At 36.9% G+C, this 12576-nt stretch overlaps 1 protein-coding gene across 3 annotated transcripts in view; it reads left to right on the plus strand.

Moving 5' to 3' along the window:
- Window positions 1–12576, plus strand: part of KCNK2 (potassium two pore domain channel subfamily K member 2) — a 231375-nt gene that overhangs the window by 66887 nt on the left and 151912 nt on the right. Inside the window, exon 1 of one of the 3 annotated variants that reach the window (XM_082473252.1) lies at window positions 6358–7117. The exons of the other annotated variants lie outside the window; for them this stretch is intronic. The gene's annotated coding sequence lies outside the window, so the exon portion shown is untranslated. Of the gene's footprint in view, window positions 1–6357; window positions 7118–12576 lie in introns of those variants that run through there. 3 annotated transcript variants of the gene reach the window in all.

Here is a 12576-nt window from a genome sequence, read left to right on the forward strand (position 1 = left end):
TTTTGTGTTAAAGGATTTCCTCTTATGTTTGATGATCCCTGGTGGTCCATTTGTATTTATAAGAACTGATAACAATGTGTGTGTGGTGGGGAGTGCCTGTGGAGTGGTGAGTTTCTGAGTGGGAGCCTTACTTTAGGGATGAGGCAGGCAGTGAGCTACAGACTTTTCTTCTTGGGCGTGTCAACTTCTCCATAGAGGAATTACCTAATCCTTGGCCTGGGGCAGTGACTTAAGCCTGCTGTCACCATTCTGAGAGCTAAGTAAGGGAAGGGAGCATTTCTTCAAACTATCTGAAAAATAGTACTGTCTCTTCTTTAGTTTGCTTTGTATTTCCTCCCAATTTGTTGGGATTAGTGAGAATTTTCTTCATGAACAATTAGTAAACATTTGGACCAATCCTATAAACTATGACTGTCACCATATACTTTAAAATTTTGTAAGACTCTAAAAATCATCTTTACAGATGGTGAAATTATTTTACTAACTTGCCATAATGACCGAAATTTTTACCATTAAGCTCTGTGTAGAAAACTTCCTTTAGATGCACCTATATTGCCCGAAAGAATTACCCATCATCAATTAAAATATCATGTTAGCTAGTCATCTCTTAATCCGGATCCTCTGAAAGAATGGCATGCAGAACAGGTTTCTTTTGATTGGGAAGAGAGTAGAGGAAACATATATAATGGTATACTAGCCTTCATTTCCCTAATGGAGTATCGTAACTGAGGGTCCTGGGATGCATTAGGAACCTGGGGGATAGGGTGCCATGTGGAAATGGAGAAAGAACACAAAGAAACAGAGCCAGTAGAAAAATCCTCCCTTCACAATATTTTCAGGGGAAAAGCAAAATTAACAGCTGGTTGGATCTGTAAAAGTAAGAATTTAAAAGTAACCAGAGTGGCAGGAGCCCCATAGAATGTATCTAGGGAGGTTTTATGGATAAGCCCCTTTGAGCAGAGTTCTAAAGTAGGAAAAGTAACATGATGTGGGGGTAACATGACTGAGAAAAAAAAATCATTGTTATCTATCTATCTATCATCTATCTATCTTCTGTCTATCATCTATCTATCTATCATCTATCTATTATCTATTGATCATCTATCTAGCTATCATCTATCATCTATCATCTATCTATCTATTATCTATCTATCTATCTATCTATCTATCTCTGTCTATCATGTTATCAAGCATTTTTTTGGTAATCTAAGTAAGCTATGTAGATTCACATGTGCTCATGCAAAGAGAATTAGAGAAATGAGATTCTACATGAATCATTAGAGTTAAAATACCACATTTATCTGAAATACCTGAACTATCCTGATAAATGAGACAAAAAGTGTCAAATTTGCATTTTTAAAAGCTTATGTATGTATTTAATATGGAGGGATCCAAACAAAGAAAATAAATAACTGGATTTCACATAGTTCAGAAAATTCAGAAACTGCCCAAGTCCTAGACACAGTACATTTGGCTGCATCGCCTTGGTGATGAGGCTGCAGAATCCAATGTCTAGAACAGTGTTTGCTTCCCTGGGTGATTCCAACAGGCTTGGACTTGCTCACTATCTTCTAGGGACCTCACTGCTCAGATACTGAGCTGCTCCATAAAGGGGTGCAGGTAACTGGGAAAGCCATGGCTTGCTCTAGGTACAGCTGGAACTTGGGTCAGGGAAGAAGAACAAAACTACTGCTGAGTCTGGTCTTCCAGGAGCTGGAAAACAGAGGCCACTTTGCTTTTCTTAAACATGAAGGCCAAGCTTCATTGGGGGCAGGGTTGTTAAATATTCAAGAGTTCAGGCTGAAGTCTATCTCTGGTAATTGTATTACTTATATTTAAATTCCTTTGCAATTTCAAATAGAAAAGTTCTATCTTCCTCTTTCTGCTATTGCTCGCCCCCCATATACCCTCTTTATTTATTGTGTTTGTGGGTTGTCAGTATTGTGGTTCAGTGTTTAAATATTAGCTGTGTTTTATCAAACAGATTAGGTTATTATTTGATGTGGGGAAACTTTGGAAATGAAAGGTGATAAAGGATTACAAATTTGCAGGTATTGCAATATACCACTTATTTAAAGTAGTTTTAAATTGGGGGATTAGACATTATATTATCAAGGCTTTGCATTCTTACCCATAGAGATTTATCTAATGCTTTAAGCAAGTATTTTTAAAATTTTGTGTAAACAGAACTTTGAAAATGGAACAAGATTTTTAGAGGTACTCTAATTTGAAGAGGCGCTCAGATAAATCCTCTTACAAAGCCAGGGGCTGCCATTTATTTTATCTGTCTTCAAAGTTTGGATTTTGTACGTGGGTATCTTCAAGTACACATACCTATGAACCAGAAGTTACACAGAAACTTAGTGTGTCCTTTAAGTTTTTTCCAAAAGACTTTTTATTGGTCCTTAGTCATAGCTAGATTTTTAGGGGGAAAAAAGGAATGAAAAGTGAGAAATGAACTCAAGCATCTAATTCCTGAATTGAGATATAGTAAATATATTTATTGGAACATTTAGGACCTCAAAACTAAAGTTCTTTCCTTAACAGTAGTCATCTGGTTATTGACTAGAGGTAAATTATGACTCAATGCTTCAGTTTCATATTAAATGAGAATTAAGTACCCAGGAGCCAAATGATTAAAGGGATTTTGTCTAGAAAATGCTTTTAGGAAATAGTGCATGTAATTAACTAGCAAGTCTCTTCTAAGCCACTGCTCTGTTTTCACAAACTCTATACATCCTTATTTGATGGGAAAATTTGGACAGCTTGCATTAGCAACCCATGTCCTGAGTTAATAGCCATGTCTGGCTATTAATAAGTTATATGTCTTTGAAAGAAAAATTGAGAGGAAAGGAAAGAAAGATATCTCTTCTGAAATTTCAAAAGAGAAATCCCCACCTCCTTTTCTTGCCAGTGCTCTAAACTGGGTATGAATTTGGTGACCGCTGGGCAGTTTTTGGAGTGGATCTTTGGGTCAGTGTGCACAGTTCATGCCTTGCTTATTATTTCTAATCCCTGGCTCTTAACTCAGGATTTTTTGCGTTGACAAAGCAGTCAGTAGAGAGGGCTGGCCAAGGTAGTCGGACAGAGTGAAAAGACATCAAAGAGACTCTTTGCTTCATATTCATAAGACTGTCTTTCATTTTTATAACCTAAGGCAAATATTAGATTTTAAATGATAAAGAATTTTACTCTAAATTTGATCAGGGAAAATGGATCATTCTGAAAAAGCTCTGCATATCTCAACATGGATAAATCTTGTCAATGTAAGTTTTAAATGAAAAAAAAAAAAGCCAGTTGAAAAGAATTCATTTAATATGATACCAATTATGTAAATTTTAAAATACTTTATATCTTTATGGCTACGTAGGCACATGAGAAGGATACATTTACAGTCACAAGAAGGATGAGCACCAACTCCAGCAAGGCAGTTATTTTAAGGGAAAGAGAAAGAAGAAAGGAACGGGGTGGGCTGGGGTGAATTGGGACTGTGGTTGTAATCTGTTTTTCTTCAAAAAAGGAGAAAAATATATCGGAAGCATATATGGCAAAATGTTAGTACTTTTAAAATCCAGGTTTATGCTATTTTAGGTTCTCTTGGAATATTTGATACTTAAAAACTTGCAAAATTTTTATAAATAAAATGTCTCTGAGGTTGCTGAAGTACTGGAGTTCATTTTAACAAGCCTTTATTGAGAATCTACTATCTATTAGGCATTAGAGAGGGTGACATGAGGATGACTCAGTCCCTACCCTAAGGAACTCACTGGCAAGGGAGAAAGAGAGATGTAATAAATACCCACAAAAATCTGTGGTAATCACAATCATGTTATATATAATGGCTTCTAAATGGAATGACTGACTCTGAGATGACTTTACTAGCTGAACGTTGAGAAAATCTAGACCAGGTTAATGACAAAAAAAAAAACCATTATGAATTGAATTTAAAAATAACTTATTTTCATATTTAATATTTCAAATGGATTGCTAACAAAATATTCTCAAAGAGAGGTCCTCAACTATAACTGGCATATGCTCCCATGTAATTTATTGGGTTGGCCAAAAAGTTCGTTCAGGTTTTTCCATAACTGAACGAACCTTTTGGCCAAGCCAATATTTAAATAAATATTTATTATGTACCTTAGCAGATGTTTCCTTTGTATTCCCTTCTAGGTCTGTCTTTATGATTCATTTTTTTTCATGGAAATGTTGTTTTCCTAGCTATATAAATCTCTACAGAGAGGTTTTTGTATTTTTACCACCCAATTGCTAGAGCTTTAAGTATAACCCTATATAAACAATAACAATGGTTCAATTTTTATTGAATGCCTACTGTATGTTACAGGAGCATAGTAAAAGAGTACTTAACCCTGAACTCAGAATTCAGGGTCAAGGGTAGCAGGAAAGACATGGGGAGCTAAAATCTATATTGCCCAAAATATGTGGATACAGTATATGAAGAATGTAATGCCACATGTGAAGATGGTGCAAATGACATCCATCACTTCAGGCAAAGGAAACACTATAGTTAATTACCAAGAAGGTTGGCAAGGCATTTTGGAATCTGAACAGCGTACTATTGGTTCCCCTTCTTGAGAAAATATTAATGGAAAACAATAAAGTTTTTTTCTACCCAACTTTCATCCAAAGAAAAACTACCACAAAACAGCATTCTACTGTTGGGGTAGATATAAAAACAGGAAAAAAGGCAGTTTGTTCTATTCATAGCTGTGCTTGGTGACTAAGAGATTTTCATCAAAAATTGTTAAAAATAGAACAGTAAATATTTGACATCTCAATTTTAATTAAAATGAGCGTAACATGATACCAGGGTGAGAAAAATAAGAGAGATCCCTGATAAATTTGCAAAGAGGGAACAGGTACAATATCTGAGTCACAGGAGTAAATACACATGACACCTGTTGGCTCAATAGCAAACTCCATTCCTAGGACCCTTATTGTATTTATATGTTATTTGCATACATTGTTCCCCTTAGCAACCAAACAACTTGGGGTTCCAAAAGTTGTACCTGAACCAAAAACCTGTTTGTGGAAAAGAAGAGTTTTATCTGTCCAGAAAACAAAATTGATAACAATGAAAGGGAAAAAAAAATCAAGCAAACCTGGAAGCATTTAAAGCAATCATAGTTGCTAAGGAGATAGAAAGTAAAGTCAACACAATTTAAGGGCCAGCGTCAGATAGCAACAGTCCAAAACGTTGGGGCCGTAGCCAAAGGGAGATCTGAGTATGTGCATGATAAAGAAAGTGGCAACACCACATCTATAACGATGAGAAGAGACCTTTTAAGTCTGTTTCTGGGCTCCCAGTACAGCCTTGTGAACCCACCTACTATTCCCTTCCTAATCCAACTGGATCTCACTTATCCACCTTTGTTGGCTACATCCTGGTACGGACTTCTCTCCCATCAGGTGGAATGGGAAAGGCTTCCTGCCTGGGAAGAAGCTGCCTGAGTTGCAGAGTTCTCTTCTTTCTAGAACAGAAGTGCTGGAATTTGACTCCATCTTTTGCAGCTGTCTTTTCCTTCCTGAATCCCATTTGCTCATTTGGTTCCTAAAAGCCAGCTTCCAGGTGTTTGCTGCCAAGCCCAAGAAGATAATGACCTCTTCCTTTTTGTTTCACTTCTTACCTCAGATCCATCTTCTTTCCCTCTCTCCATGATTTAGTGCTATCACTGGGAATAATACTATTAATAGCGATCATTGTTTACTGAGTTCTTACTCTGTTTAGGGCACTGTTCTAAATACTTTTCAAGCATTAACTCTTTTAGGTCTCATTAACAAGTTGAGGATGACTACTTTTCACCCCCATTTCACAGATGAGGAAATAAGGCACGGCTAATAAGTGGCTGGGCCTGGACTTGAAACTAGGCAGCTCACAGTCTTTACCAGTGACTATGCTGACCTTCATGTGAATCTGTGTGATAATAGAATTATATGGGATAATAAAGGACATGGAAGAAATACAGTGACTTTCAAGGTACTGAAAATACCTTCATGTGAATTAAATGCTTTGTGATGATAAATGTCACAGTTGTGAAATCCTTCTTTGAAAGTCATAAGAGCTGGTGATTTTGTGTGTGTTGGGATGGTGGTGGTCTTTTATTCATACCGATTCAAAAAACATTTGCATACCTACTGTGTGTTCTAAGAAATCAAAAAGAATTCAGATGAGGTAGTTGTCTTCAGAGAACCTTTAGTCTAGTAGAGAAAGCAGGACATAGAGACAAATGTATACACAAGAGTAAAAGGTGCTATGAATTTGTATAAGGATCCATAGGCAATTGTGATCAAATTTATCAGAGGTTAAAGAACAGGGAAGTTTTCACAGAGGAGAATAGTCAGGGTATACGATCAGGCAACTGTCCTGATCAAATTAAATTAATTGTCTAACTACATTTTTTATTTTCTAATATCTAAAGACCCAGATTTCACAGGAACTTGGGACTTCATCATATCTTGTTCTTATTCAAATTATAGTTACAGGGATTATGTAGTAGTGAAGTTTCTATGCTGGCTCCAATTGTTTTCCCAATGGGTGCTTTGACAGCTCATAAATATATTTGCATAATTGGCTGTGTTAGTCCTGGTGTGATGTTGACATGCGACTCTCAAGGTTTGAGAAAAGCTTTATAGAGATTGTGACAACCCGGAATTAACATTTTGCCCTCAGTTATTATGCAATTGTGCACATTAATTATCTCATGGAGGGGTTTGTGGTGATGATGGATGAGAAGGTCTGTATTCTGAGTGGCTGCTTAGGAAAGGTCACGGTGCTCTCTGTATTGTCTAGCTTTAAAACATTTCAGATGTGATTTCCAAGCTGAAAGCTGAACCAACATAAGAACATTCCATGGTAACTAACCTGCATCTGTTGGACCCCACTAGCAAGCTGTTGTAGGGCTAGAGCCAGATCCCCATCTGAAGCATCTAGCCATGTGGCAGAAGTAAACAGGTATTAAGCTGAAACCTGAGAGAAAAGTATAATTAAGGAAATTTCATCAGAAATGAGTTACACCATCTCAGAGGAGAAGAAACAACAGCGTTCAAGATACATTCTTTCGAAAGAGGGAGATAAACTTGAGAATCCACAGGAAGTGTAAGTTACTTCATCTTACGTGCAGTGCAGTCATGCATGTTTGGGCACAGAATTTTGGGTGAGTGAGGGGTTGCTTCTTCTGTAATATAGCGTAGTCCCTGGAGCTCCAGGAAAGGGGAGCTTACGCAACAGAAGAGAATTCCCGTGTGTGATCTAGCAGGGAGGGTAAGCATCAGTGAAACAAGGCAGCGGAGCCAGGACTAGGGTGAGGCTAGTGAGGCCAGCTGGTGCCAGTGCAGGGTTGGATCCTCTTTATTGAAAATTTTGAACTTTTTGTTCACCATGAATTTTTCACATTAACATTGATTTTAAAAACTATTGTATTAAAATATTATTTAGCTGTGTTTTTGATGCCCTTTTAAATTTTGTGCCCCAGGGGAGTGCCTCACTAGCCTTACCCTAGTGCCAGCCCCACATGACTACAATTGAAGTGAGATGTTTCAACACTTACCATAGCCTAGAAAGTGGAATCATTGCATTTCATTGCAGATATGACCTCACAGGGCATCTAATGTTACCTGAACCCAGAGGCTGAAATCAGAGAGCCTCAGGACCGTGTGCAGCCTACAGATATGTTTTATTTGCCATTATCACTGTTTATTTTTGAAAACTGATTTAGTGGCCCCCATTTTGAAATTGAAAGGGTTCTTCTAAAACAATTTGGATGTCTGACTTCTCTTGGAAAATTGGAAGGTCTAACACACTGGATCTATGTTCTTTCATGGCAGTAATCAACTAAAGATGACTAGAATATCTCCTCCAGTTCACTGGTTCACTAGACCCACTTCGTGCATGTATGTTCCTGCCTGATGCTATAGGCATAGCGATTCTGAGCCCTAATTAACTGCAGGATTCTTTCAATAATACCTCTTAATAATGGGCTTTCATTCATTTAATCAGTATTGATTTTTGTGCCTACTATATGTAAGATATTGTGCTAAGGAATAAGATGACAAGATCCCTTCTCTCTTGGAACTTGTTTTAGTCTCATAGGCAATGTTATGGGTTGAATTGCATCTCCATCAAAAAGGTATATTGAAGTCCTAACCCCAGTACCTGAGAATGTGACATTATTGGGAAAAGGGGTCTTTACAGAGGTAATTAAGTTGAAATGAGGTTATTAGGATGGGCCCTAATCCAGTATGACAGGTGTCCTTTGAAAAAAGGAGAAATTGGGACAGAGAGACAGACATATAAACAGGGAAAACAATGTGAAGACATACAAGGAGAAGATGGCCATGGGATTGGTGATGTATACACAAGCCGGGGAATGCCAAGGATCACCGGCAAATACCAGAAGCTAGAAGCAGCAAGGAAGGATTCTCCCCTAGTTCTGTCAGAGGGGGCATGGCCCTGCTGACACCTTGATTTCTGATTTCTAGCCTCAAGAACTGAGATCAAAATTTCTGGTGTTCTTAGCCACCTGAGTTTTTGGAACATTGTCACGGCAGCCCTAGAAAACTAATATAGGCAGTGACTAAATAATAATCCGAAGAAGTAGTTTAATAACAATTGTGACCAGGACAATGAGGGGAGAGTACAGAGTGCTATGAGAGCGTATATGTTGGGGTGGTGGGCTGATCTTGTTAGGAGGTGATGGAGCATTTTCTGAGGAAGGTATGCTTTAGCTGAGGTCTAGAGAAATAGTATAAGTTATTTTCTAGTAGTGAGGGAAACAGGCACAGTCTAGGCTAGAAGGACTGGTGTTAAGGCTCTAAGGAAAGAAGGAGTAGGGGATACTCAAGAAACTGGAAATGAGAAGAAAAGCTGGTGAGCTGGGCCCTATATAGTAGTTGTATTGATTTACCAGCTGTGTTACTGTGGGGAAGTTACTTTAACTTCTCTGAGGATAATAACCTCTTATGATTGTTATGAGGAGTAAACGAAGTAGTAAATGAAATGGTCTTGAAAGAAGGGCTGGCACAAATGCCTCGTTAGATGTTACCTATTGTTATGATTCCTGTTCTTATTGTTACTGTTATTATTCACAGGGCAAGGATTTTTGAGGCCCTGAGAATGCCCTTAGCCTATTAGTCTCTATGGTGAAGGCAGTGGGAAGGTAGTGTATGCTTTTAATCAGGACTTCAGTTTAACCAGATTTTATTTTAAAAGCTTCATCTGGCTGCAGTATGGAGAATGGATCAGAGTTGAGGCCACTGGTGAAGGTCCTGGGGACGGGTGGTGGTGGTGGTAGTCTTCTCGCCTTGATCACTTTGTAGAATTTGGAGAGATCACACAATCATCTTAGCAATTTAAAAAATTCTACCAAAAGCTGCTTTCTTCTTTGTTTTAGCACTTTCTTATAGAACAAACATGCCTTGGGTGATGCATGTGTTTTTAATCTCAATTCTTCCATAAACTTAGTAGACGGCCTTGAGCGAGGGGCTTGGATGTGCTCATTTAATCATAGACACAAAAAGGTATGAGGGAAAGCTAGATTCTATACATAAATGGTAAAATTAAGATCTTTGGTTATTGAACACATTAACAAATATCTTTAGGAGATTCCAAATCCTCACATTCTCTATTTGCTTTTTTATTGCCTTTATATCTTGTGACTTAATTTTAGAAGAGAAATTGAATTGATTTGTTCTTCATTGGTGTCAGAATTTGTAGTCTCAGGTGAAGGCAAAATGCTGGATTGGCAAACCTTCACAACAAATATAAGTTTTAAATAAAGTACTGGATGTGCTGAAAATTCAGGAGGTAATGAAAGCCATCAATAAAAATTTTAATTCTAGTTCTCTCTGGATTTTATGCCTGATTTTAATAAAAAGCACCACATTTGATATAATTTGTTTGCCTAATACTGGCAGACTTAAAAAATTATCTAATGAATTCATTGTTAGTCTAGATACATATTAGCAAAATGTTCATTTCCTAGTGATAGTTTATGATACTCAGCTTTGAAAGGAGAAAGAAAATCTGGAGTAGAATTTCCTCTTTGTAAACTAAGTAAATTCTAATGTTTTCTGAATTTAATTATAACAGAGTACCATTTTATAAGGATTTCCTTACTTTACAACACCCTTAGTCAATCTTGTTCCCTGTTGAGCAAAATTATATATGAATATTAGCTTACTTTAATAATTAACACTTAAGTGTACACTGATGAAAGAACTGATGTTTATATGCAAAAATTGGGTGTTTTGACTTACATAAATTTTTAAAACTGAAAAGAAATCACATGGGACTAAGAATTACCATTATAAAAGAGATTCTTATTTACATTTAAAAATCTTATCTTTCTTCATATTTTTGTGTATATGTGTTTACTTTAAAGTAAGCAAATATATAAAGCCATTAAAAAAGATATTGCTGAGTGTTATATACTTTAGAGTGACTTTAATTTTCACAAAATGAACCTCTTGAGTTTGATTGATTTTGCAAAGTTTTATGAAAAAAATGACATTTAAAAAAATGTTTCAGGGTGAGGTACTTTAATCTGAAACCTTCTCAGTAACTCAATGATGTTTTACAAATAGACATGCACATGGTTTTACTAGTGTCATTCTTTCCTTATTTTAACTCTATGATTACAATGATTTGGTGTGTCTTCTTTACCACTGTATATCCCCAAAGGCTAGAAAAATGCCTTTCTGATACACAGAAGGTGCTTAATAGTGAGAGTGAATGGTGATATGTACCAGTGCTTTCTGTGATTGCCAACCACGGTGGCAGAGGGCCTGAGCTGTCATCTAGCCCAATCTCTTACCACTGCAAAAACCGCCTCTGTGACTGTGAGCTATCAGAGCAGAGTGAACCCAAATTCTGCTTTTCCTCCAGGATTCGTAAAGTGTGCTCCCTGGACTAACGGCATTAGCATCACCTGGGAACTTGTTATTCATGCCAGTTCTTAGGCCTCACCCCAGACGTAATGCCTCAGAAACTCTGGCACTGGGCTCAACAACCTGTGTCCTATAAGCACGCCACACAATTCTGATGCACACTCAAGCTTGAGACCTACTGCTTGAGACAATGCTTGTACGGGCACTTCTAACACCTACCTCTTTGCTTCCTTTGCTCTTCTTCTAATGATGTCCAACTTCCCTTCTGATGGACATATTCTAATTTTAGGTTGATGACTACTTCAGAATGAATGCATTTTGGCCTTTGAGGAATTGCCTTCTTAAAGTAACTTGCATAACTCAGGTCTGACTGACACTTTCTAAGCTTACTTGGAATTTATCTCTTAGAGGTTGTGTTATTATCTATTGCTGCATAGCAAATTACCCCAAAACTTAGCACCTGAAAACAAGAAACATTTTTGGTCTCACAGTTTTTTTTTTTTGATTTTTAATTTTTTTAAATTGAAGTACAGTTGATTTACAATGTTGCATTAGTTTCAGGTGTACAGCAAAGTGATTCAGTTATTTTCAGATTCTTTTCTATTATAGGTTATTACAAGATATTGAATATATTTCCCTGTGCTATACAATAGGTCCTTGTTGTTTATCATTTTATATATAGCAGTGTGTATCTGTTAATCCCAAACTCCTAATTTATTCCTCCTCACCTTTCCCCTTTGGTAACCATAAATTTGCTTTCTATGTCCGTGAGTCTATTTCTATTATATAAATAAATTCATTTGTATCACTTTTTTTAGATTCCATATATAAGTGATATCATATGATATTTGTCTTTCTCTGACTTACTTCACTTAGTATGATAACCTCTAGGTCCATCCATGTTGCTGCAAATGGCATTATTTCACTCTTTTTTATGGCTGAGTAGTATTCCATTGTGTATATATACACCACATTTTCTTTATCCATTCATCTGTTCATGGACATTTATGTTGCTTCTCTAGCTTGGCTACTGTAAATAGTGCTGCAGTGAACACTGGGGTGTATGTAGTTTTTTGAATTAGAGTTTTCATCTTTTCCAGATATATGCCCAGGAATGGGATTGCTGGATCATATGGTAGCTCTATTTTTAGTCTTTTAAAGACCCTTCATACTGTTCTCCATAGTGGCTGCACCAGTTTATATTCCCGGGAACAGTGTAGGAGGGTTCCCTTTTCTCCACACTCTCTCCAGCATTTATTATTTGTAGACTTTTGATGATGGCCATTCTGACCAGAGTGAGGTGATACCTCATTGTAGTTTTGATTTGCATTTCTCTAATAATTAGCAATGTTGAGCATCTTTTCATGTGTTTGTTGGCCATATGTATGTCTTCCCTGGAAAAATGTCTATTTAGGTCTTCCGCCCATTTTTTGATTGGGTTGTTTGTTTTATTGATATTGAGTTGTATGAGCTGTCTGAATATTTTGGAAATTAATCCCTTGTTGGTTGCATTGTTTTGCAAATATTTTCTCCCATTCTGCAGGTTGTTTTTTCATTTTGTTTATGGTTTCCTTTGTTATTCAAAAGCGTTTAAGTTTAATTAGGTACCATTTGTTTATTTTTGTTTTTATTTCCATTACTCTAGGAGATGGATCCAAAAAAATACTGCTA

Source organism: Balaenoptera physalus, assembly GCF_965194825.1.
Source record: "Balaenoptera physalus genome assembly, chromosome: 1".
Taxonomy (NCBI): domain Eukaryota; kingdom Metazoa; phylum Chordata; class Mammalia; order Artiodactyla; family Balaenopteridae; genus Balaenoptera; species Balaenoptera physalus.